Here is a 22,677-nt window from a genome sequence, read left to right as displayed (position 1 = left end):
TGTCAGCAAACCCCCACAGTCTAAGGTCAACAGAATTGATTACTAATATGGTCATCAGTAACACTCAAGTAGGTCACATGATGCTTTGGATATAACTGTAGTTCTCAAGTTGTTATCCCAATGACACCTCTTTTTTTTTTGGCATTTTCAGTGCATGTGGCTATCTTTGCCTTTCAAGCCCCATTGACTTAATCTGATGGCCTAAAAAAGAGTTTTCCCATCATTGCTAGAACTTTTGGCCTCTTAAAAAAGGGAAAGGAAAGGGGGCTTTTTTTTTCTTCAGATTTTTTTTTTTTTTCTGGCTACACAGTGGTTCTGTTTGTGTAATAGACATGGGCATGTGTCACATTTGTCAATCAGGAAAGTGGCTTCTTTAGCTAATTTTATAAATTGGATGGTCTGTGTCCCCATATCCAGAAAAGTCATCAGACAAAGCAAATTCAAAGCTACTATCAGGATATTGTTATGGGAGTCAGTAATATTATAGACCTCACATACAGAGGGAAGGAGAGCCATCACCGTCTGCTGATGTCCCAGATGTGAACATCAGGCCTCTTGGTTTGCTTTTAAATTGCTTGCCACCCTTTAGCTTCACATGAATACCACCCTGTTTTGGTGTGAGTAACAAGCCCATTGAACAAGGATCTGCAATACTACTCTCCTTATCTGCAGATTGCTACTGGACATTTATCTCAAACCCTAAATGAAGGCAGGTATGTAATTTAAATTGTTTTCCCAGTTGGGCTGTGTTTCTCTTTCCATTACCTATTCATTAAGTAATTACGAAGTTAAGGAAAGTCAACACAATCTGGAATGAATTCTTAATTCCTTGCACTTAAAGAAACACTTTCTGAATAGAAAATACTTCCATTTACATGATTTCATTTTATTCTCCTGGCATTTCTGAAGTCAGTAGGGCAGGTCTGACAACCTTCCTTTAGAGTGGAGCAGCCAAGACGTAGAGAGGGCGAGGGCAACCCAAAGGGGTTGGAGAAGGTTGGTCAGCAGGTCTTCCCATGCCCAACTCAGGGTTTTGGTTGTATTTTTATTTTATACAGGGTTTTCTTTTGTTTTTGTTTTATACTCCTGTGGGTTGCATGGTGTCCCTCTAATCTTAACCCCAGATACCTGTGAACCTGACCTTATTAGGAAATAGGGTCTTTGCAGATTAAATCAAGTTAAAAATGAGTTCATACTTACTAGATTAGGGTGGGTTCTAATCTAATATCTAGTATCCTTATAAAAACTGGGAAATTTGGACACAGACACAGAGAGGAGAATGCCATGGGAAGGCCGACACAGAGATTGGAGTTATGCAGCTACAGGCCAAGCAAGAAACAGCAAGGATTGCTGGAAACCACCAGCCAGGAGAGAGGCAGGGAAGATTCTTCCTTGGATCCTCCAGGAGAACACAACCTTGATCTTTGCTTTCTAACCTCCAGAACTGTGTAAGAATAAATTCCTATGGGTGAGGCGCAGTGGCTCACACCTGTAATCCCAGCACTTTGGGAGGTCAAGGCAGGCAGATCACATGAGGTCAGGAGTTTGAGACCAGCCTGGCCAATATGGTAAAACCCCGTCTCTACTAAAAATACAAAAACTAGTCAGGTGTGACATGCGCCTGTAGTCCCAGCTACTTGGGAGGCTGAGACGGGAGAATCACTTGAACCTGGGAGGCAGAGGTTGCAATGAGCCGAGATTGTGCCATTGCACTTCAGCCTGGGCATCGCAGCAACACTCTGTCCCAAATAAATAATAAATAAATTCCTGTTGCCTTTGGCCACCCAGTTTGTGATCATTTGTTACAGCAGCCCAAGGAAACTAATACAGACTCTATCCCTCTGATTTCTATTTTTTTTCTATTTTATTTTATTTTATTTTTTTGAGATGGAGTCTTGCTCTGTCACCCAGGCTGGAGTGCAATGACTTGATCTCAGCTCACTGCAACCTCCGCCTCCCTGGTTCAAGTGATTCTCCTTCCTCAGCCTCCTGAGTAGCTGGGATTACAGGCACCTGCCATCATGCCTGACTAATTTTTGTATTTTTGTGGAGATGGGGTTTCACCATGTTGGCCAGGCTGGTCTTGAACTCCTGACCTCAGGTGATCCTCCCGCCTCAGCCTCCCAAAGTGCTGGGATTACAGGCGTAAGCCACCGCACCCAGCCTCCTCTGATTTCTTTACTGCAAATAGTTCACTTGGAGTGGGTAGATTCTTTGGCACCTTTCTCAATAATGAGATCTGACCATAAGCTTCTATTTTTTAAAAGATTATATAGCATAATCACTATAGTACATTTCTTTATCTGTAAACTGGACACTTCTAGAATAAATGCCATGATCCCCAACACCCTATAGTTTGAATTGGTCTTGGCTGGTCTCTTGCCCACCTTCCCCCAATGGGAGCTCTGTGTGCACGGCCAGGACCCTAACTGGAATGTGACCCAAGGGTTTTTAGCATTTCGGTCCTGAGAACTGATTTTTTCTCTTTCCCATTTTAGCTTTCACATGCAATTATAATTTTAAAGTTGAGCTGACTCTTGACTAAAGAGGTCAGCCTTGGCCTCCTGTTTTCAGAGGTTCTGTGTACAGAAATAAACCAGACTGGGAGAAGGGCTTTATTCTGTCCTTCATTTTCCTTCACAATGCAAGCTGGTACCGTAGGACTGGGAGGATCCCACTAAATATCTTGAAGATGTGTTGGACCTGCAAAAGTTTAGTTCAAAAGGGTTTCAAAATGGACCTTGGCCTCACATGAAATTCTTAGAATTACCCTGTTTTTTTTCGTTCAGTCTATTTCATCTTTAGGCTAAGAGGGCCCATAGATTTATTTACCCTCATGGCAAAGGATTCCAACTTCTCAAATTCCCAGGGAAAGAGAATAGAAAATCAAATGTATTGCATTTTCCATCCACTGCCTGATTTTCATCAGCTTTCCACCTGGTTTCCTATAAGCACCCAATTCTATTTTCACCCAAGAACGTGCTTAATCTCATGGAAAGCCTGCATTATCAATGCCTTTCTCTTTAAGAGATTAAATGATTGGTTATGTAAATTTCCTGAAATGCCTGGGGTTGCATCATTCCACTTGATATGAGGTAAATGGGTGGAATATAAAGCAATGAGATGGAATAGATAAGTCACAGAAAATCCTGTCCTGGTTTCATCATGTTCCTCTCACCCCTTTGCCTTTGCATATGCGTTGTTTCCTTTTGCCTGGAATGTCCTTTCCATCTTTCTTCAACTAGGTTACGTCTGTCCTTTTTAAAGCCTTGGGTCATCTTTCCTGGGAAGACATCCCCGATCCTCCTGCTTGCCACTTCCTGCTTCCCTTTCCTTTTATTGATAGGTAGGTTTAAGCCTCTGTGCATTCAACTCTGGGAGCCTTCCTTGCACTGATTGCAATGATCTGTGCATGCATCCATTTCTTACTAAACTGAGCTCCCTGAGCATGACTTTGAGCACCTAAAGTTGTCTATTTATGTACCATCAGAGCTTGGCACACTGCCTGGCACAGGGCACAAGTTTCAAAATATATGTATAAGGAAGGAAGGCAGGGAGGAAAGAAGAAATGGAGTAAGGAAGGAGGGGAGGAAGGGAGGGTTTTAACCTTGTTAGATGGAGAAACTGAAGGGCTTTGGTGACAAACATGGCCACCATAGGAAGGAAACCAAAGGTGACAACAAGAGCCATCAGGTTGGCAGGACTTTCTGGGAAGATACTAGGGCACTAGCCCCCAAGAAAATTCTCCAGCCTCAAAGATAGGTTAGGGAATGATCGACTACCCCACTGTGTTGCCTATTGTAAGTTGTCTCTTTTAAATATTTGCTGAAAGTCTACTGTATATAGAACACTGGAATGGGCTAGGGAAGGGAAAGGGAGTGATTTTTAAAAACTAGGAAATATGAAGTCCAACTTGGAGTCCAAAAGTGCAGATGACAAAACAGAGAAAGAATTCAGCTGCTATTAACAAGCTTAAAACCCTAAACGTGGAAAAACAAATCCTCTACTGCTTAGTAAATATTTGTTGAATAGCTGAATGAGGGTCCATCGTATGCCAGCCACTGTCCTGGGAAGGCACCGTAGGGGACACAGATAAATAAGACATAACCTTTCCCTCTAGAAGTTCGCTGCAGCACACTACGTGCCTCCCTCTACCCTCCTTCCCACAAAGGATCAATGCTACTAGTCCTATCACACTTACTATGTAATTTCTTCCTAAGTCCGTAGGTCTTGTGGTTTAGCTTGAATAGAACAGTTTCTGAGTACCCAGTGTAATGGGCAAACAGTTCCTAAACTGCTGTCGTCTCACCATTTGACCCCTCAAAGGACACATCTGCTGATGTAAATATGTAGGGAAGGTGGAGGGAAGAAGAAAAAGAGAGAAGTGAGGATCCCAAAGACCATAACTCTTTTAAAACTTGGTCTGCCCATCAAAACCACCCCCGGAATTCAGAATGTAAAATATAAAAATTGAAACTTACTCATGTGCCATCGGAGGTATTTAGTCAAAATTCAGCATCTGACCACCTTTTCTAGGCCTATGTTGATTTACAATATTTGTACCCAGTAGGTCGTTTATGTAGGTGTGTTACCTTGTATCCTCTGAACCTTCTTCTCTTACTACTGTTGTCATAATTGTATAAATACAAAGAGATTGCTCTATAGAAGTTAAAAGAAGTACAGTACATGGTCAGTCCTCCTCATGTATCCAGAGTGAAAAGGATAAATGTGTGAATAAACTTGGCAGAGAGTTGCCTGGCAGGAGGTGTAGGGCAGTGAGTGGCTCATTGTAACTGGAGCCTGAGATTCTTGGAGTGGGAGGGAAGGTGGGCTGAGGCCAAGTTATGAAAGGCCTTGGAGGCCGTATTCTCTCCTGCGCTCAGCACAGGGGAGTTGGCAAAAGTTTGAAAGCAAGGAAGGTTCATGTCCCTGTTGGTGTTTTTACATAGCTTGCTCTGTCTGCCGTGTGGACTGTGGGCTGGGAAGAAGGCAAGCAGGAGACAGGAAGACCGGTTTGGATGAGAAACCATGAAGGCCTGAATGAAGGTGGTAGCAGAGAGATGGAAAGGAGGGGGTGATTTTCAGAGAAGCCACAGCAAATTGTGTCCTCTGTAGCTCTGGTCAATGAGCCGAATCTTTGCTTTCTAAAATGCCAGTGTTTCAGAGGCAAGGAGTTTCTGTTTGCTCTGCACACCTGATACAGCACACCCCTACGTTGCAAACTAAAGATAAATAACGCCAAAGGCCACAGCAGCTTGCAACACTGACCAAGTACCCCTGGAGATCTTGAGTTTCACTGCATTCAGACTCCCCCTTGCAGTCCGAGGGTCAGCATGACACTGTTAGTGGAGGGGACAGGGTCCTTGGGAGGAGAGGGTAGCATTTAGTTGTTTATGTAGTGCTAAGGGGCCCCACCAGCTCTTCAGGACTCAGAGTTTTCTAACACAACTTATTTCTTAGAGTAGCCGATTCAAATTTCATAGTAAAGGTTTAATTTAGGACAAACTGAATCCAAGTCATGTCTCCCATGTAGATTTTGTTTCTTGACACAGTTTTCTTTGCTAACTACTGTGAATTGCCTAACCAGATCTACAGAAAACCATATCATGGGCCCACACATTTTTTTCTAATCCTCTTCCTTTTAAATCAGAAATTCAGTATAACATTTTTCCATAAGTGAATGAGAGAACCACTTCCTAGCATTTTTGTGTGTCCCCCCCGCCCACCCCTTTAAAAAAAAAAAAAAAGAAAGAAACAACAACAGACCTTCCTTTTGGATTTACATCAGCATTTAGCTAACTTCCTCAACATTTCACCCATTTCCTGAACTTATTCTCAGGAAGGAAAAACATCCTCCTTCAGAAATAAATGCAAATAATCCCAGAGATTATTTCTATTAAATAAATAGTGTAAACGCAATGGAATTTCCTGTAAGATGTATATTTACCATGGATATTTCAATAAAAATGTATTTGTTGTGATTCTGTAAGACTCATGATATTTGCAGGTAGTCTGAGGAATTATAATCTTTAGTAGCCATTCAAGAGCTAAGTCCTGAACATTTGCAATTTTTACTCATGTTAAAAAATATATATATATATTTTTTTTTAGCTGAGAAATAGGAACACTGGAAAAATTATTCTCTTGAGGTCAGTGTTTTTTGAAGCTTTGTTTCTTTTAAAAGAGGGCTCTAATGACACCTAGTGGTGAATACAGGCAGAACAACTTTAGGACAGACTCAATGCAGTGTCCCTGTAATTAGGATTTTTTGTTTATGTGTTTGCTTGGGAGAAAACACACTCCTTACAAGCACTTCTTAAGTACCCTTAATGCCCAGGAATCCTGAGAAGTAGTGACATGGAAACGTTTCCCTTACATGTTTCTGGCGATGTTCTCTTCTTTTGATTGATGATTCCTCAGAGCCTGCCCACCTCCTAGGGCTAAACTGGCTCAATTTTAAGAATGGATGAAAAATGTGAAGCTCTGCAGAGGAAAAACATCAATACATCAAGTGAGAAATTTCCCTATATTTTTGAGAAGGCCTCCTCCCATTTGGCTATCTTTTAATGGAGAAGCGTGGTCCTTTTCTGGTGTATATGTCTTATTGACTTTTTAAAGGTGTACTGTAGGCTGACTGCCTGTCATTTCTGCTTTACAGGGGCCTTCGTAGGTTCTCTAGTGTTTGGCAGTGGCTGATTTTTAAAGAGAGAGGTGACAGGGATCTCAGAGAGGCTGCCCTCACTCCAGCCCCACCCCACCCCTACCCCCAGCCCCTCGGAAGGCCATCCAGGACAGATGGCTATCTGGCCTCCTTACACCACCCCCAGGAAGGAGCTCCTTAATCCATCACATCGGCTGATATTCTTCTTTATGTCCAAACCCCTCAGAGTGATATCCAAGACCCTCAGGCCTGGCTCTTCCCTCTCTTCCAGCCACATCATTCCTCTTCCTCAGACACACCCTATGCTCTAGCCAATCCCAGCCACTTCCAGCTCCTCCTGTCCTCAGGCTGTTTCAGTGTTCTCTGCTCCTGCATGCTGGACTCCTCAGCCAGGAGGCTCTTTCCCTCCATGGCCCTTCTGCTCATTCTTCAAGTCCCTGAATAAGTGTTGGTTCTTCTTCTTCAAGTCCTGCATACGCGTTTCCTCTTCTGGGAGCCTCGCATGATCCAATCAAGCAGAGCCTGTAGCACCTTCCTTTAGGGCACCTCTGATCCTAGTTCAAACATCTGTAATTGCATGTGTTATATTACATTATATTGTTCTTGTTTGTTTCTCCTCTAGATGTGTTTGAGCTTCTCAAGGACGAGAGCTGTTCTTGCGCCCAATACCCTGGCTGGTTCGGGTGCTCGACAAATGTTCACTGACATCCTGGCAGCAGCCATTTGTGGCACTGGATTGTTGCATTTGGCTGCAGTGTTTTGACAGGAGCAAATTAGGAGTAGGGCAACTAGTTCAAGGTAGCGTTGACAATGAGGGCTAGCTCTTTGAAAATGTGCAGAACCATTTATTATCCCAAATGACCTCAGCTTTCACACTACTAGGAATAAGGTGCTTTCACAAAAATCATCTCTAAGTTTGTGTCTAGTTCTAACACTGGAAGATTCTGTTACCAGAAAGGGGTCCGGATCCAGACCCCAAAAGAGGATTACTGGATCTCGCGCAAGAAAGAATTAAAGGCGAGTCCATAAAGTGAAAGCAAGTTTATTAAGAAAGTAAAGGAATAAAGGAATGGCTACTCCACTGACAGAAGGCTTCTGGTTGCCTATTTTTATGGTTATTTCTTGATTATATGCTAAACAAGGGGTGGATTATTCATGCCTCCCCTTTTAGACCATATAGGGTAACTTCCTGACATTGCCATGGCATTTGTAAACTGTCATGGTGCTGGTGGGAGTGTAGCAGTGAGGACAACCAGAGGTCACTCTCATGGCCATCTTGGTTTTGGTGGGTTTCAGCTGGCTTCTTTACTGCAACCTATTTTATCAGCAAGGTCTTGATGACCTGTATCTTGGCTGACCTCCTATCTCATCCTGTGACTTAGAATGCCTAACCGTCTGGGAATGCAGCCCAGTAGGTCTCAGCCTTATTTTACCCAGCCCCTACTCAAGATGGAGTTGCTCTGGTTCAGACGCCTCTGACAATTCTATAATTAGGGGAGCCATGCTTTAAAATACGGGTTTAAAAAATCTAGGGCTAAGGCAGAGAGTCTACAATTGAATGCAAGAATATTTTACATACACCTGTCTTTTTTCTGGGGAGACGGTTCATACTTTTCAAAGAAGGGGTCTGTGATCTCAAAAGATTAAATACCACTGATTAAGAATCATTGACCAAATTGACAATCTTTACTCAGCCTCTGCTGGGTCAGTAGGAGCTAACACCTTAATAGGAGTTAGTGCCTCAGTAGAGAGGTTCGTAATCCAGCAGCTGCAAAGCTCTTGTTGCTTTTTTTCCTACTGCCCTCTATTAGGGCACACGTACTGGTCCCAGTTTGCAATTTCAAAAGAGGCTTGCATCCTAAGAGGCTTTTGGACATGTTCCATTTATGCAGCATTAATGTTCTAAATGTTCTAAATGTAAGAGTAAGGGTGTGAGGGTATGACCAGAACTCTTTTTTTTTCTTTACTCTGTCACTCAGGCTGGAGTGCAGTGGCATGATCATGGCTTACTGTGGCCTCAACCTCCCAGGCTCAAGTGATCCTCCCAGCTCAGCCTCCTACTACAGGTACATACCACCATGCCTGGCTAATTTTTTGTATTTTTTGTAGAGACAGGGGTCTCTGTTTCCCAGGCTGGTCTCAAACTCTTGGGCTCAAGCCATCCTCCTGCCTCAGCCTCCCAAAATACTGGGATTACAGGTATGAGCCATCGCACGGAGCAAAACTCTTTCAGCAAGATTATATACCTTTCCCCACATTAAAAAAAGTAATTGGCTGGCCGGGCGCAGTGGTTCACGCCCGTAATCCCAGCACTTTGGGAGGTCGAGGTGGTCGGATCACCTGAGGTCAGGAGTTCGAGACCAGCCTGACCAATGTGGAGAAACCTTGTCTCTACTAAAAATACAAAATTAGCCAGGTGTGGTGGCACATGCCTGTAATCCCAGCTACTCGGGAGGCTGAGGCAGGAGAATCACTTGAACCTGGGAGGCGGAGGTTGTGGTGAGCTGAGATTGTGCCATTGCACTCTAGCCTGGCAACAAGAGCAAAACTCCATCTAAAAAAAAATAAATAAAAGTAATTGGCATTACCAGAAATGATATTAATATTCTTTAGGTTAGGTGCCAGGGCTACTCTGAAAAAGCTACCACACAGAGCCCCCAAGTCCTGCCAGGTGGTTCACAATGAACCCTCTGGGTAATGCCAGAAATCCTACATGTGAAGCATGATCACTGAAACATTCTGCGAGTGTGATCTGGGCCTGCAAATTGCTATGAAGCTTTTCTGCTTCCATGGGAGATGCCATTGCAAACTGAATTGTGGCTGGCAGGGCTGGATTCCTGGGTTTGCAACATGGGCAGTCATTCAGAGCTCTGTGCTTAGACAGGCCTTGTGCTTTGTTTAATGCTTTGCTGTTGCTATCTTGAAATTTTCAATAATATTTGAACAAAGGGCCTCATATTTTTATTTCACACCTGCTCCTGTAAATGATGTTTGTCCTAAGTGGCTACATATACCTAAGGCAACACCAAGTAGTAGAAAGAGCATGTACTTTGGAGTTGACAGGGGTCAACTCCAATCCCAGTTCCGTAACTTTCTAGCGATGTGAACTTGGGTAAGTTACTTAAACTCTCTGGGCTTCAGTGTTATTATATAAAAAATAGTGATTATAATGTCTAACTTTTAGAGTCGTTGGGGTAATTACCAACAGTTGGGGTAATTACAATATTTGGGGTAACAGTATGTGTTTAGTAATTGGTAATGGTTGATAATGACAACAATGCAACAATGGTTTGAAAACAACTAGTCAAGAAAGAATGAAATAACATTCATGTGAAAAGACAACCAAAACAAAATGAACAGACAAAAAAATGCCATACACGTAGACTTTTGGGGTTGGGAAGAATCCTAAAGATAAGCTCCTGGGCTGAGTTGTTTTTGCCTTTGCCCGTCCACAGCACTTTTCTCTTATGATGCATCTTTTCCCGCATTAAACACTGAGACCCTGAGAACAGATACTGTGTCTATACTTTAAAAATATTTCCAGCTTCTTGCACAAAGCCTGACACAAAGTGGATGTTTAATAAGCATTGGTTGAAATAATAAACTAGCTCATTATTTTATAGCTGAGGAATCTGAGGCCTAGAGAAGTCAGGTGACTTAAATAGGCTTACAAAACTTGTCCTTGGCAAAGCCAGGTCTGGAGTCCTCTCTGTTTGTTTCAGAGGGATTAGTTATTGCCTGGGGGCCCTGTGTGGACCCAGCCCTTGGAGCTGTTAAACACAATCACACAATCTTTATTGCTTGCTGAATTGCAATTATCAGATTATATAGGAAATGTTTAAGGATTTTATGTATGTGTATTTTTATTTGTTTTGAGTCAAAAATCAAAAGGGAAGAATGGTCATTGGAGCTAGAATATACTTGTGGCTGTCCCAGTGAACTCCTAGAAAAAGTAATCCCTCCACTTGCCTTTGCTGGAGCACATGGTTCAGGGATAGTTTAGGCTCCCCTCTCTCCTTTCCCAAATCCTCCCATGCATGAGCTTATCTGCTGTGATGCTGATGTCCTGGATGTGATTGATTACCCACCACTATCTTGGGGACCTGGGAATGACCTTCTGGATGCATTTGTAAGGAACCAGCTTGGGAAGAAAAACAAAAACTTGAAGGCATCCTCTAGTTGGCCTGAGATAAGGGGACCTCAGAGTCTTCTTTCATTAGCCTGGCAAAACAATCCAAACAATAAAAAATCCATAAGAAAATATTCTGCTTCCAGGAGCTTAAAAGATACTTCTCCTTTCAGCCACCCAGTCACATGACACTATCCCTATGTAAGACAAACAAATGTTTTTGTGGGTGAGAGGATGAGAGGAAGGGAGGAAAGAAGAGAAGGGGAGGAGTTTAACAGAGAAAGGGAGGGAGGTATGATGAGGGAGCAGAGGTGAAAATGTAGAAAAAAGAAAAAAACCAAAGAGAGAGAGAGATGGAATATGTTTGGAAAGAGATGTGGGCCTAATATTTACACAGATGATCCCAGGAGCCAACTCAAATCATCAGAATGAATCGATCCAAGTCACCTTGTTAAACTTACTTGGCATAATAATAATTATTGTGTGCTGAAAGAAGCAGTGGGGTTCGGTGAGAGAGTATGGGTTTGAGTTTTGGCTCTCATGATAATTTGCTGTACAAACATACATCTGTTATTTCAAGTCCCAGGCCTCAGTTTTCCCATCCAGAACTGGGGGAAATAAATGAAACAGGACATATGAAAGTAATTTGAAAATAGAGTGTGACACAAGCAAACACAGTCTCGAATTTACACTCAAGCTGGATCTATTCCACTTAAATCAAAACAGGCTTTGACGTGCCTCCAGCTTTTCTTTTCATGGACTCAGTAAAGTTTTCTACCTTGTGTTTTTAAAGTAAATACATATATAATCCAATGATCTCGTCGCATCATTAGGCTCAGGTGGGCTCATTCCAAATCATGGATACAACACTGAAATCAAAATACGAAAAGAAAAAAAGGTGCATGGTTTACCCACCATTGTTTAACAAATTTATGTAGTGGAAACAGCAGATATGGTAGGAATGAGATGTGGTTCAGATTCCAGCTCCAATAGTCATCTGCTGTGTGACCCAGGGCAAGTTTCTCAGCCTCACTGAGCCGCACTCTTCCCACTTGGGGTATGGGAGCACCTCCCTCCCTATAATATTATCATAAGATAGCCGGACAAATGCCTAGCTGGCTCCTGGCATCTGTTAGAGCCTCTGCCTATGTTGATCATTGCTGTATCCTCAGTCCTAGACTATAGTAGGTATGAAATATGCAGTACTTTCTCTTTTCCCTTCCTCTTTTCTACTTCTCTTACCCTATTCCCACGCCCACCCATTCAGGTGTCTTTCCATGGCCACCAAAGTAAAGCCTTGGATTTGGGTGTCTGAGATACTGCTTGAGAGCCATTTTTTTCGAAGGCTTCTGATAGGAAATGAAATCACACTGGCTTATAATTATGCACCATCTTAGGTGTCAGCAATGAAAACAGACTCTAGAGAACATAAATGGAAGGAAATGTATTGGAGTGGTTGGAGAGTAAAGAGAATTAACCTTAGAAATGAGTAGAAATTAGGGGAGAGTCAGAAGGCCAGTCCAAAGGAACCACAGCAATGGCTCCTTGGCAGGAGTAGTTTGGTCAGCGTGCCCGCCAGCCTGCTTTTGAAAGGACGACCTCCAGCTGTCTCCAGAGGTAGCCACCCACCCCCTGCCTGTTTTTGTATTGCTTCCCTGAGATTCACACTTCAGGGAAAGACCACTTGGTGGGCTGAGCCAAAGTCAGTTACTGACCCTCAGATTGTGCCAGGGTTGTGTGTTTATGTGTGAAAAAGAGAGTGTGAGTGTGATTTTGTCCACTTTTGATATGGAAGGTGAGTCCGACCTCACATCGAGAGAAGCCACAACAGTGACCAACCCTTACAGAGGGATATTTGATGACAGACACCCATTAATAAAAATATGGCAAATGTCCACTGCAGCTCAGAAGAGAGTCTTCAAGGAGGTCAGAGAATCCACAGCTCTGCTTTGTGCAGGGATGTCTCCTCTTCACCAAAGCATTTAGCATCCACTGGGGTAAACAGGGAGGATCCAGCTGTGTCTGCTCATTCCAAGTGGTTTTGAGAAAACAAAATCAACATTAAGTTAAAGCAAATAATCAGAGATGTATTAACACTAAAAAAAAAAAAAAGTCATGGAAACAAAGTTGAATTCAGTTAAATGGTGAGTGAACAGTTCTTCAGATAGCTTTTGCCTGATTTCCACACAGCTGTTTCTCCAAACCTGTCTGCAGTCAGAGGCAGATGCTTGCAAGCAGCCCCCATGTATTTCCCACACACTCTCAGCCCCCAGCAAACTCTTCTGGAGGCTGGGTGGCCGTGTCACTGATGGTGATGGCCCCTGCTTCAGGAACTGACAGTCTGCTTCCTTTTTTGCTGTATCCTTCAAACCCTAATTATACAAAAAAATAAATTCAAGACTCCAGTCCAGCAGCTGAATACACTTCTTGTTTGGGAAAGCCTAATTTTCAGTAGAAAACGACTTCTGGCAAAAGCAGCTCCTGCCCCTCCCCTGCTTTTTGCCCCAAGGTCAAGTATTCTGATGACTGTCAGCAGTCATTGGTCCCACTTCCTGCCAAACTGTGACAAACCAACCACATGATCATGATTAATCACCCCCCAGCCCTTCATTGCAAACAATGGGACTGCCTCGGGGGCAATTTTGAAAGTCTCCATCACCTCCAAATTTTGATAGGGGTTAAGTTAGACTCGGTCCTCACTTTTGCACAAAGATTCACAGTTTGCATAGAGCTTCATGGTTTGCATGAAGTTTTATTGTTTGCCCTCTTACACATGTTATTTTATTTGGTCCCCAATAATAGGGCACCAGGCTACCATCACCCTTCTCCTGGATTATTACAGTTGCCTCCTATCTTCCTCAATGTCCACTCTTTTGTTAAAAAAAAATTGAAGTACAGTTAATAAAAAGCACGCTGAGAACGATGGCTCATGCCTGTAATCCCAGCACTTTAGGAGGCCAAGGTGAGTGGGTCACTTGAGCTCCGGAGCTTGAGATAATAAAAAGCACAAGTCCAGCTGTTTTGCTTTGATAAGTTTTGACAGTTGTATACACTGGGTAACTGCCATGTACAAAAAGAGATACAATATTTCCATCGCCCCAGAATAATCCTTCATTTTTTTCTTTCCAGTCAATGTCTCCTTCCCCTAGGCAACTACTTTCTGATTTCTGTTACTAGGGACTATTTTTTATGTACATTGATTTCATTTCATATTATTGGAATCATACAGTATGTACATATCTGTGCTTTTTTTTCATGGATTTAAGACTCATTCATGTTGTGTGTGTGAGGAATTCCTTCCACTGTATTGCTGAGTGGTATGCCATTGTAGAAATACACCACAATTTGCTTATTAATTGATTTTTTGATGGAAATTTAGTGGCTTTTTTCTTCATCATTTTTGCTACTATGAATACAACTGCTATAACAAATTTTGTACAAATATTTTGTGAACATATGTTTTCATTTAACTTGGATAAATACCCAAGAATGAAATTGCTAGGTCATAGGGTAGATGTATGTTTAACTTTATAAGAAACTACCAGACAGTTTTCCAAAGTAGTTTGTCAGATATATGAGTTGTCAACATCCAGTCTTGCTTCCTCCAGTCATTTCTCTTCATAGGCTCCAGAGCAATCCATTTAAAACATAACCTTGATCCCATCACTTTCCTGCTTAAACTCCTTCAATGGCTTCCCATTGCCCTTCGGAGCAAGTCCAGACATTTTTCACGTAGCCTGCACAATTTGGCCCTCACTTTCCTTTCAGCTTTGGCTACTCCTTCCTGCATCTTCCTGCCCGCTGGTTTTCTGTGTTCTGGCCATACTGGGTATGTTTCTACTCCTTGACTGTGAAGCACTTTACCTGCTCAGGGCTTTTGTACGTGGGGTCCCTTTTTCTGGTCAGCCGTTCTTTTTTTTTTTTTTTTTGAGACGGAGTCTCGCTCTGTCGCCCAGGCTGGAGTGCAGTGGCGCAATCTCGGCTCACTGCAAGCTCCGCCTCCCGGGTTCACGCCATTCTCCTGCCTCAGCCTCCCGAGTAGCTGGGACTACAGGCGCCCGCTACCACGCCCGGCTAATTTTTTGTATTTTTAGTAGAGACGGGGTTTCACCGTGTTAGCCAGGATGGTCTCGATCTCCTGACCTTGTGATCCGCCCGCCTCGGCCTCCCAAAGTGCTGGGATTACAGACGTGAGCCGCCGCGCCCGGCCCTGGTCAGCCATTCTTCATCCACTTTCCTCTTTGCTTATTTATTCTTCCAGTCTCAGTTTAAAAGCAGTTTCATCAGGGAGTTTCCCTAGGCCCTGTAGACTAAGTTAGATCCCCTGTTACATGTTCCCGTGGGGCCCTGGGCTTCCCCTTCCTAACATTCACTGCACTGTTGTCATTTTACAAACTGCATATATTTATTTCAATTTTTGAATAGCTTATACATTCATGTTGGTTCAAAAATTCTAAAAAGATATTCTGTCAAAAGTTTTATTCCCATCCCTGTCCCTATTTGCCTGGCTTCCCACCCCACATTTTTTTTTTAAAGGAACTTCTTGATATCAGTTTTTTTCCCCAGATATTTTTTAATGCCTATACAAGATTTTATATACATACACATATACACAAACATATATACACATACTATACCATTATAACTAATACTATTATAGTATAGTATAATACTATATTTGCATATATTAGCAAATAACAAATTATGAATACTATTAGTGTTATACTATTAGTATTGCTAATACTAATGTATATACTTTTTACACATATGCACACTCTACACACTGTTCCGCACCTTGTTTTTTCCACTCACTTTTATGTTTTGGCAGTTTTCCATTTCACAACTTAGAGAGCTTCCTCATTTTCTGTCATTGATGCCCAGCGGTCCACTCTATAGATGATCTAGGCCTGTGCTGATGGCCATTTAATTGTTTTTAATCTTTCATGATCATAAACAATGCCACAATGATAACAATCATATACAGATGTTATTTCTTATGAGTGTGAGAACACTTGAAGCATAATTTCCTGGAAACCAAATTGCTGGTACAAATTGTATATGAGTTTGTATTTTAAATTATTATTATTTTTGAGACGGAGTCTCGCTTTGTCATCCAGGCACAATCTTGGCTCACTGCAACCTCCGCCTCCCAGGTTCAAGCAATTCTCCTGCCTCAGCCTCCCAAGTATCTGGGATTAAAGGCATATGCCACCATGCATGGTTAATTTTTGTATTTTTAGTAGAGATGAGGTTTCGCCATGTTGGCCAGGCTGGTCTTGAACTCCTGACCTCAGGTGATCCGCCTGCCTCGGCTTCCCAAAGTACTAGGATTATAGGCATGAGCCACTACACCCGGCCTTGAGTTTGTGGGGTTTTTTTTTTTTTTTTTTTTTTTTTTGAGACGGAGTTTCGCTGTTGTTGCCCAGGCTGGAGTACAATGGCGCGATCTTGGCTCACCGCAACCTCCGCTTCCCAGGTTCAAGCGATTCGCCTGCCTCAGCCTTCCCCAGTAGCTGGGATTACAAACTTGCGCCACCATGCCTGGCTAATTTTGTGTTTTTAGTAGAGACGGGGTTTCTCCATGTTGGTCAGGCTGGTCCTGAACTCCCAACCTCAGGTGATCTGCCCACCTCAGCCTCCCAAAGTGCTAGGATTACAGGCATGAGGCACCGCACCCAGCGGAGTTTGTGGTTTAATAATTTTTGACAAATTGCTTTCCATGGGATTGTACCACTTCATATTCCCATCCACAATGTTTAAGTGCGCCTCACCTACATGTGTTGCAGAACATTTGGACATTTGGAGATCTGAGAGCAGAAAAACATTATTTCAGTGTAGTTACTTTTAATTTGCATTTCTCACATTAGAAGCTAAGCATCTGGTAGGATTTGTTTTACTTTGATTTACTTAGTATGTTGTAGATATCCAATATATCTGTTGATATAATAAAACCTATGTATTATATATTAATATATAACATAATGTATTATATGCTGTATATGTCTTAGGCATATATATATGTGTGTGTGTATATATATATATATATATATAATTTTTTTTTTTTTTTTTTTTTTTTGAGACAGAGTCTCGCTTTGTCGCCCAGGCTGGAGTGCAGTGGCGCGATCTCAGCTCACTGCAAGCTCCATCTCCTGGGTTCAAGCCATTCTCCTGCCTCAGCCTCCCAAGTAGCTGGGACTATAGGTGTCTGCCACCACGCTCGGCTAATGTTTTGTATTTTTAGTAGAGATGGGGTTTTACTGTGTTAGCCAGGATGGTCTCGATCTCCTGACCTCGTGATCTGCCTGCCTCAGCCTCCCAAAGTGCTGGGATTACAGGTGTGAGCCACCACACCCAGCCTGGCATTAATATATATTAAGCATATGTATTATAGATTTATATATATATTAATGTAATGCAATATTAAACATATGTATTATATACTTATGTAAGTATATTTATGTTAATGTAATATGTATTAAACATATGTCTAAGTATATAATAAATATACTTATATATAATACATATATATTTATAAGTATAAAATATTTGTAATACATATGCTTAATATATATTAACATATACATATATTTATGTATAATATGTATTATAAGTATATAATACATATGCTTAATATATATTACATTAACATATACAAATATACATATACATACATCTATGTAGGCTAAATAAATGAAAAAACTGAATGATGATCAAAGAGCTTAATATCTGTGTGTTTTAAGGACATGGAGCTTGTAAGTGGAGACTTTCTGGGACCAAGTACAGTATACTTTTTTTTTTTTGAGACGGAGTTTCTCTCTTGTCACCCAGGCTGGAGTGCAGTGGTGCAATCTCAGCTCACTGCAACCTCCACCTCCTGGGTTTAAGCCTCAGCCCCTGAGTAGCTGGGACTACAGGTGCAGGCTGGTCTCAAACTCCTGACCTCAAGTGATCCTCCTGCCTCAGCCTCCCCTGGCTTACAGGCGTGAGCCACCACGCCTGGCCTAGTATTCTTTTTATTAGTCTTTGCCGCTCATATTTCTAGGGTAGTTCAAAAGGAGAAAGGAAAAGAAGATGTCACTAAAAATGAGAAGGTAAGGCCGGGCACAGTGGCTCATGCCTGTAATCCCAGCACATTGGGAGGTCAAGGTGGGAGGACTGCTTGAGCTTAGGAGTTCAAGACCAGACTCGGCAATATAGTGATACCCCGTCTCATTTTTAAAATTAAAAAAAAAATTTAAAAAATGAGAAGGTAAAATCTTAGCTCTGCTTTCTTATCAGTATTACTGTTGGGCTAGTTTACACGATGCCAGGTATTCTATTCAATGCCAACTGGAGAATGCCAGCTCAGGGTCAGCTTCTGAGATCTTATAACTGTGTTAGGAACATAACCTTTAGAGTCAGTCAGACCTCGGTATGAATTTTTGCTCTGATATTAGCTGTGAGACTGTCTTCTCCCTAAGATGCAATTTCTCCACTGATGAAAAGGAGATGACAACGCCTGCCTATAATACAAACCTTGAGGTATCTGCTTAGCCCTTGATTCTTTCCCTCTGACTACTCTCCTCCTCTCTGCACCACGTGACTCCAGGCCCCTGGCAAAGCTGATTGGACCCATGGTGGACTGACTCAAGTTAGCTCAGTCAGAATCTAAAAAATCCTTAAGAATAGAATCCAGAGGTTCTGTTAATTCTTGATCTGGGAAGTGGGGGTGACAGCATGACTGGGTAACCCTATCTGACTACATGTTGGAGTTTGAGGGGGCCCAATAAGTAACCTCCCCTTTCCTTGCCTCACTTCCAAACCAATTAAGGGATTCATGAGGTTATGGCAGAGGAGGAGTAACGCATGAGCTTTTTGCAGATAAACATAGTTTAGTGTGGCAATGCTGAACACATAATGAGACAGACTTTTCATAGACAACCCTGAATAGCCAGAGGCTGCCCCACGTAGATGGAGGGGAAAAATGAGAGGGGAACCAGTTGAACTATGAGTGTTTGGTCCTTTCCCCAAATTCATGAACCAAAATCCAGGAGTGTAACCCTAATGGAGGTTTTTGTACTTGGAAACAAGAAGTTTCACCCCAACATAAGAGATGCACAGAGAAGCAGGGTCAAAAGACAATACCCCCTGGAGAAGTAGGTCCAGTCAGTGTTCTGACTTCCCAGTTTCTGCTCTTTGTCTCTCTTATGAAGCTCAGCCACACTTCCCGCCCTTGAGTTCTTCCAGATACACATTATTTATAATTATGGGTACCCCTTTATTTAAACTCTTTCAGTTGGGTCTTGCAACTGGTAACCAAAAATCTTTTATTAAGACTCTAAGTCACACTTTTTTTTAGGGTGAAGTTTATTTATATTTTATTATTTATTTATTTTTGTGAGATGCAGTCTCGTTCTTGTCACCTAGTCTGGAGTGCAGTGGTGCGATCTTGGCTCACTGTAACCTCCGCCTCCCTGGTTCAAGTGATTCTCCTGCCTCAGCCTCTCAAGTAGCTGGGACTACAGGTGCACGGCACCACGCCCGGCTAATTTTTGTATTTTTAGTGGAGACGGGGTTTCACCATATTGGTCAGGCTGGTCTCGAACTCCTGATCTCAGGTGATCCACCCACCTCTGCCTCCCAAAGTGCTGGGATTACAGGTGTGAGCCACTGCATCCAGCCTTGGGTGAAGTTTAAATAAAGAAATGAATGTAGGGCACCTAGCATGGTAGACTCAATATATATTTAGTTTTATTCTTTACTTTCTGATGGGAAAGGGGATGGAGCAAAGCTCTGAGGCTCAGTCACTCAACTCATTTTCAGTTTGAATATGACACGAAACAAACCCCCAAATTTTGAAATTTCTACTTGAAGGTCAAACAGCCATTAAAACTAGCACATTTGCTATGAAAACGTTACTGAAGACATGTCTATCACAGGCTGGAAAGACAGTGTTGGTTAGTAGCTGGAGTCAGATATACTTGGATAGTAATTCAGGTTTCAACTGCTACTAACTGGAAAGTCTTACAAAAGTCATCACCTCTGTAAGCTAATTTTTTCAACCATAAAAGAAAAAGCTAATTTGTTTGGTTGTTACAAGCACAAAATATGCTCTTGGTACATAGAGAGTGCTCAGTAAATGACAGTTGTTATTATTGTAATATTCTGAATGCTTTCAAGAAGGGTCAGGAGGGCCTTCCTTTCTGTTATTGAGAGCTACATGCCTGATTATGTTTTCATTTTTGCCTTGATTGCCAGGGAGTTCAGAATCAAATTTAAAACTTAATCATGGCAACCCTGCTACTATTAAGGTTGGCATATTTATAAGTCCCTTTTCCTGGCTCTTGATTTTCTGCTTCTAAAGCTTGTCAGCCAATGAGAAGCAGCTTATCAACTGGACCAGACTAGGGCATGCATATAAATGTATACGAACACACACACACACACACACACACACACACACACACATACACTCCAGTTAAACAGTTATTTTTCAATGCAGTTTTCACTTGGGTAATTCCCTGCCAAGAGAAAACATAAATCACTTTTCAGTCCAGCATCCAGGGGCTCTACAAACCAGTCCAAGAGAAATTTAATCTGGGTCTACGTAACAGAAACTGGGCAGCCAGCCAGCAAATTTTTGTTTTGTGTTTTAAGAGAAATGCAACATGCTCCTTGTCAAGTGATGTCTGGGGTGATCAAGCTCACCCCCACAGGGCCAAGGGCTAACCGCGGAAAAGTTAGCTTGGCGGCTTGTGCTAAAGAAGGGCCTTTGAAGGGTCAACTCCCCTCGGTGAGTTAAAGTCTTCTTCAGAAAATGTTACAGAATGAAATACTGAGTCTCAGCATTCAGGATGTTGATTCTAAAAGTGTCACAAATCAGAAGCTGACCCCGGTTAGGTAGGGGTGAAGAGGCAGAGGGTAGGAGGGAAGCTGTGGAAATAAGCTGGGCTCTTGGAGGAAAGGAAGCCATACTGAACCGTTCACTAAAGGTTTTGGGGAGCCCTTGGACCATTTTAAACAATGTAGTCTTTCCTACTCTTCAACTCAACATTGATTGCACCAGGACTCAGGAGCGTCCTCATTATCATGTAATCACTATAACAACTCTTGGAGATAAGTTTCATTACTTTTCTTTTCCAGTTGAGTAAACTGAGAGTCACTGAATTGCCTAGGATTAAGTGGCTAGGTGGAGCCAAGAATTGAACCCAGGTCCAAGAGCCTTCAAGTCCAGTTTGCATTTTCCAGTTTGGCTCCAATGCAAGCGCAGTATCTTATTTAACTCATTTTTGTTTTATCTATCCCTTACTTCTTGGTCCCAGGTCTCCAAAATTTAACAGAGTTTGGTGGTTGTAAATGTCAAACATGCCCTCATCATTTTGTTGTTGTTGTAAGCCCTAGAAATGGCTGTAGGAGTTGGCAAAATAAATGCATTCTGAGGCCAGCAGCCCTTTCTTCTCTGAGCACATTCCCTGTTCCTTTCCCAGTCTTTGGGAGAGGAATTTTGCCCATGGGAGCTGTCTCAGGTGCCGACCTTTCTGTGCCTCCCTCACACATTCCTGCATCTAAATTAGAACTGGTCAATGTTTCACTCCCCTGCTGTCCTCCCAGCCGTGTCTTCTGAAGCTGGTGAACAATTAACCACCAGCAAGCAGCCCCTGTTTTCCGGCTCTCGATCTTACCTCCTTAGAAGCCTCCCTACATTTACTGCTAGGTGTCAATGATCTACCAAGCTTGAGAAGCACCGGGGCTTCCTCTCCGTTCTTCAAGGATCCTCTTGTATACCCTTTTACAATGATTCTGATGATATACGATTCTTCTCAAGGAAATATATCTTAGGGAATAACCAAGCCAAAGCACCCACATTGACTCTTGAATCATGTTTTCTGTTGGGAATTCTTACAAAGAACTGGAGAAAACGGGAAAAGATTCCAGGCCAGTTCTGTCACTTACAAGCCAGGTGACATTAGCCAAGTTTCTTAACTTCTGTGGGTCTACTTTTTACACTTATTAAATGAGGAGGGTCATTCTTCCCTCTTAAGTGTGTTATACAGACTAAATAACAGTGTGTACAAAAGTGTTTGGCCCAGACTAGCAACTTAATCAGTTTTCTTACATAAGAAACTGTAGTCTAAAGTTCATATGATCATAGAATACTGGAACTAGAAAATGCCTTGTAGAGCTTGTATAACTTTAACAAGAGAGGAGGTCCAGAGAAAAAGTCTGAGATATACATATTCAATGACCTTTCAGCCAATTGGTGGCCTATAGTCTGGTTCTGCTTTGTCCATTAGAAATATAATGCATAAGCCATACATGTAATTTAAAATTTTCTAGTAATCACATTAAAGAAATAGAAGGTGGTTTATGCTGGTAATCCCAGCAACTTGGGAGGCTTAGGTGGGAGGATCACTTGAGTTCAAGACCACCCTGGGCAACACGGCAAGACCCCATCTCTACAAAAATATTTTTAAAAATTAGCTGGGTGTGTTAATGTGTGCTTGTAGTTCCAGTTTTTTGAGAGGCAGAGGTGGAAGGCTCACTTGAGCCCAGGAGTTTGAGGTTGCAGTGAGCAACGATCACACCATTGCACTCCAGCCTGGGCGACAGAGACCCTGTCTCAAAAAAAAAAAAAAAAAGTAGACAGGAACAGGTGAAATTAATTTTAACATATATTATTGAACCCGATGTATGTGATATATCATTTTAACATGTAATGGATATAAAAATTAATAATGAAATATTTTACATTTAGTAGCCCCAAAAAAGGGCTACTAAATTTTCAAAACCTGCTGTGTGTTTTGCATTCACAGCACAATCAATTCAGACTAACCACGCTTCAAGTGCTTAATAGTCATATGAGGGTAGGACCTACAGTGCAGGTGTAGTTTAATTCAAGCCAGCAAAC

The 22,677-nt window shown here is 42.1% G+C and overlaps 1 protein-coding gene across 1 annotated transcript in view; it reads left to right on the top strand.

Moving 5' to 3' along the window:
- The window catches only part of FZD4 (frizzled class receptor 4), a 46,313-nt gene that overhangs the window by 10,677 nt on the left and 12,959 nt on the right, over positions 1 to 22,677 (top strand). The window lies entirely within an intron of this gene.

This window comes from Pan troglodytes, chromosome 9 (assembly GCF_028858775.2).
Source record: "Pan troglodytes isolate AG18354 chromosome 9, NHGRI_mPanTro3-v2.0_pri, whole genome shotgun sequence".
NCBI lineage: Eukaryota > Metazoa > Chordata > Mammalia > Primates > Hominidae > Pan > Pan troglodytes.
This window is presented reverse-complemented; position numbering and strand designations above follow the sequence as displayed.